The sequence below is a fragment of the Oncorhynchus tshawytscha genome, unplaced genomic scaffold (assembly GCF_018296145.1).
Source record: "Oncorhynchus tshawytscha isolate Ot180627B unplaced genomic scaffold, Otsh_v2.0 Un_contig_4519_pilon_pilon, whole genome shotgun sequence".
Taxonomy (NCBI): domain Eukaryota; kingdom Metazoa; phylum Chordata; class Actinopteri; order Salmoniformes; family Salmonidae; genus Oncorhynchus; species Oncorhynchus tshawytscha.
Genome location: NW_024609331.1, coordinates 54,946 through 60,000, shown reverse-complemented (window position 1 = coordinate 60,000; position 5,055 = coordinate 54,946). Strand labels below are relative to the sequence as shown.

Genomic DNA, 5,055 nt, shown 5'->3' with positions numbered 1-5,055 from the left:
GATCTCTCACTTAACACAGTCCAGGATCTATAACCAGGTCAGACTAACACAGTCCAGGATCTCTATAATAACCAGGTCAGATCTCTCACTAACACAGTCCAGGATCTCTATAATAACCAGGTCAGATCTCTCACTAACACAGTCCAGGATCTCTATAATAACCAGGTCAGATCTCTCACTAACACAGTCCAGGATCTCTATAATAACCAGGTCAGATCTCTCACTAACACAGTCCAGGATCTCTATAATAACCAGGTCAGATCTCTCACTAACACAGTCCAGGATCTCTATAATAACATTGGTCAGATCTCTGACTAACACAGTCCAGGATACTAGTAACAGGTCAGTGATCTCTCACTAACACAGTCCAGGATCTCTATAATAACCAGGTCAGATCTCTCACTAACACAGTCCAGGGTGACTCTATAATAACCAGGTCAGATCTCTCACTAACACAGTCCAGTGACCAATAACCAGGATCTAACACAGTCCAGGATAATAACCAGGTCAGATCTCTCACTAACACAGTCCAGGATCTCTATAATAACCAGGTCAGATCTCTCACTAACACAGTCCAGGATCTCTATAATAACTAGTCAGACTTGATAACACAGTCCAGGATCTCATAATAACCAGGTCAGATCTCTCACTAACACAGTCCAGGTCATCTCTACTAATACAGTCCAGGAGATCTCAGATCTCTCACTAACACAGTCCAGGATCTCTATAATAACCAGGTCAGATCTCTCACTAACACAGTCCAGGATCTCTATAATAACCAGGTCAGATCTCTCACTAACACAGTCCAGGATCTCTATAATAACCAGGTCAGATCTCTCACTAACACAGTCCAGGATCTCTATAATAACCAGGTCAGATCTCTCACTAACACAGTCCAGGATCTCTATAATAACCAGGTCAGATCTCTCACTAACACAGGTATCTCTAGATCTCTGACTAACACAGATACTCTATAATAACCAGGTCAGACACACTAACACAGTCCAGGATCTCTATAATAACCAGGTCAGATCTCTCACTAACACAGTCCAGGATCTCTATAATAACCAGGTCATCAGTGGTGATCTCTTGATACAGGTCAGATCTCTCACTAGTCCAGGATCTCTATAATAACCAGGTCAGATCTCTCACTAACACAGTCCAGGATCTACAATAACCAGGTCAGACTCTCATAACAGTCCAGGATACTATGGTGACCAGGTCAGATCTCTCACTAACACAGTCCAGGATCTCTATAATAACCAGGTCAGATCTCTCATAATAACACCAGGTGACATAACACAGTCCAGGATCTCTATAATAACCAGGTCAGATCTCTCACTAACACAGTCCAGGATCTCTATAATAACCAGGTCAGATCTCTACTAACACAGTCCAGGATCTCTATAATAACCAGGTCAGATCTCTCACTAACACAGTCCAGGATCTCTAGTAACCAGGTCAGATCTCTGATAACACAGTCCAGGATCTCTATAATAACCAGGTCAGATCTCTCACTAACACAGTACTAGGGTGATCTCTATAACAATCTCTAGGGTCAGATCTCTCACTAACACAGTCCAGGATCTCTAGTAACCAGGTCAGATCTTCACTAACACAGTCCAGATCTCTATAATAACCAGGTCAGATCTCTCACTAACACAGTCCAGGATCTCTATAATAACCAGGTCAGATCTCTCACTAACACAGTCCAGGATCTCTATAATAACCAGGTCAGATCTCTCACTAACACAGTCCAGGATCTCTATAATTGATATAGGATACTAGTGGTGACATTGGTACAGGATCTCTATAATAACTAGTGGTCATTGATACTACTCACTACACAGTCCAGGATCTCTATAATAACCAGGTCAGATCTCTCACTATACACAGTCCAGGATCTCTATAATAACCAGGTCAGATCTCTCACATAACACAGTCAGGATCTCTATAATAACCAGGTCAGATCTCTCACATTGTCCAGGATCTCTATAATAACAGGTCAGGATACTCTCACTAACATTGAGGATCTCTCAGGTCAGGATACTAGTCCAGGATCGCTATAATAACCAGGTCAGATCTCTCACTAACACAGTCCAGTATCTCTATAATAACCAGGTCAGATCTCTCACTAACACAGTCCAGTATCTCTATAATAACCAGGTCAGACCTCTCACTAACACAGTCCAGGATCTATATAATAACCAGGTCAGATCTCTCACTAACACAGTCCAGGATCTCTATAATAAGCAGTGTATCTATACCATAACGTTTCAGTGTGATAATAATACGATTTTAACCAAAGCGACCTATTGTCATGAACACACTCATGCTGCGTTGGGAACCTCGTTTTCCTCTGAAAGGAGTGAGATTGAGCGTCACCAAACGACGTACAGTGCAGGCCGATAACACACACACACACACAGACACACACGCACGCACACGCACACACACACACACACACACACACACGTATTCGATAACACTGCCAAAGCTTAAATCAATTTCATTTATCCGCTTCATGGATATGGTTTGGACACGCGCAACCAATTAAAATGTCCCCCTGTTTCAGAGTGAGACGCCAGTTCCTTCACCCAAAATGGCTGATAGGAGAGAGAGAGAGGGAGGGAGAGAGGGAGAGAGAGAGAGCGAGAGAGAGAGAGAGAGAGAGAGAGAGAGAGAGAGAGAGAGAGAGAGAGAGAGAGAGAGAGAGAGAGAGAGAGAGAGAGAGAGAGAGAGGGAGAGTGACCACAGACTCATATAAATATACTGATATTTAGTAGGCTGTTCTTAATGACAACATTAGTAGGTCCTTCACCACTGTAGACTGAACCTCCATTTCAAATGACATCCTTCACTACTGCATACTCCTTCTCTCTCCCTCTCCCTCTCATTTTATCTTCCTCTCCTTCTCTCTCCTTCTCTCTCCCTCTCTCTCCAATCTCTCTGTCTCAGTATGTCTCTGGTCTCTGCTAGGGCTATGGTTCAGCATGTGTGTGTGTGTGTGTGTTATCTTTAGATGAATGTATTCGGTCTAAAACCAGCTACTGGATACTGTTTAGAGAGACAGAGGGAGGACACACAAATATGATGTCTGATATGGTTCATGATAAGATAACTGACATTACAGTTAAAAAGTTAAAACACAAACTGTTTGAATGAACCACCCTGTTAATATGAATATATCTTGTAGACTTCAATCCAATAAGTTTTATAGCGTTCAATGTAATCAATATTTATTGGGCAATATAACTGAATATCCATGTAGTGATCAGAGTCCTAGTCTCCAATACAACTGAATATCCATGTAGTGATCAGTGTCCTAGTCTCCAATATAACTGAATATCCATGTAGTGATCAGTGTCCTAGTCTCCAATATAACTGAATATCCATGTAGTGATCAGTGTCCGAGTCTCCAATATAACTGAATATTCATGTAGTCTCCATTTATTAAGCTTAAGTCTCCTTCTGTTCCATTATATTATACTGTAACTATAGTTACATCTCCTTCTGTTCCATTATATTATACTGTAACTATAGTTACATCTCCTTTTGTTCCATTATATTATACTGTAACTATAGTTACATCTCCTTTTGTTCCATTATATTATACTGTAACTATAGTTACATCTCCTTTTGTTCCATTATATTATACTGTAACTATAGTTATATCTCCTTTTGTTCCATTATATTATACTGTAACTATAGTTACATCTCCTTCTGTTCCATTATATTATACTGTAACTATAGTTACATCTCCTTTTGTTCCATTATATTATACTGTAACTATAGTTACATCTCCTTTTGTTCCATTATATTATACTGTAACTATAGTTACATCTCCTTCTGTTCCATTATATTATACTGTAACTATAGTTACATCTCCTTTTGTTCCATTATATTATACTGTAACTATAGTTACATCTCCTTCTGTTCCATTATAGTATACTGTAACTATAGTTACATCTCCTTTTGTTCCATTATATTATACTGTAACTATAGTTACACCTCCTTTTGTTCCATCATATTATATTGTAACTATAGTTACATTTTTGTGTTTGAGAGAGAGTACAGTGTTTCCTGGTTCTCACCTAGTGGTCCTGGGCATCCTGGTTTGTGTTTGAGAGTGTGTACAGTGTTTCCTGGTTCTCTCTACCTGTGTGTGTGTGTGTGTGTGTGTGTGTGTGTGTGTGTGTGTGTGTGTGTGTGTGTGTGTGTGTGTGTGTGTGTGTGTGTGTGTGTGCAGTCTCAGTGGTGTTCATTCAGTGACACGTCTACTCGCTACGCTTCGCAACATCTGTCATGATACACACACTCTCGCTCTCTCTCTCGCTCTCTCTCTCTCTCTCTCTCTCTCACTCTGTCTCTCTCTCCCTCTCTTTTTGTCTCTCCCTCTTTCTGTCTCTCTCTCACTCTGTCTCTCTCTCTCTCTCACTCTCTCTCTCTCTCTCTCTCTCTCTCTCTCTCTCTCTCTCTCTCTCTCTCTCTCTCTCTCCCTATGTCTCTCTCTCTCTCCCTATGTCTCTCTCTCTCTCCCCTATGTCCCTCTCTCTCTCTCTCTCCCTATGTCCCTCTCTCTCTCTCTCTCTCTCTCTATTCAATTCCTTTTAATAAATGTAAGGGGTTTCATTGGGAGACAGCTTATTTATTATTATTGTCAATAAACAAAAGGGTGAAACATTACACTCACAAAAGGCCTTTCAGCTGTCAGCTGTCATGTCTATATACAGGGTTGTAACGTTGTGCATATGGTTTAAGTACAAAAGGGAAAATACATAAATATGGGTTGTATTTACAATGGTGTGTGTTCTTAACTGGTTGCCCTTTTCTTGTGGCAACAGGTCACAAATCTTGCTGCTGTGATGGAACACTGTGGAATTTCACCCAGTAGATATGGGAGTTTATCAAAAACCGGTTTGTTTTTTAATCTTTGTGGATCTGTGTAATCTGAGGGAAATACGTGTCTCTAATATGGTCATACATTGGGCAGGAGGTTAGGAAGTGCAGCTCAGTTTCCACCTCATTTTGTGGGCAGTGGACACATAGCCTGTC

General features: G+C 40.7%; 1 long non-coding RNA gene across 1 annotated transcript; it reads left to right on the top strand.

The window, feature by feature from the left end:
* Window positions 1-699: 699 nt before the first annotated feature.
* LOC121844615 lies at window positions 700-1,380 on the top strand. The gene is made up of 3 exons (XR_006082067.1): window positions 700-939; window positions 1,004-1,071; window positions 1,329-1,380. It is a non-coding gene; the product is annotated as an uncharacterized LOC121844615 (long non-coding RNA).
* Window positions 1,381-5,055: the final 3,675 nt, after the last annotated feature.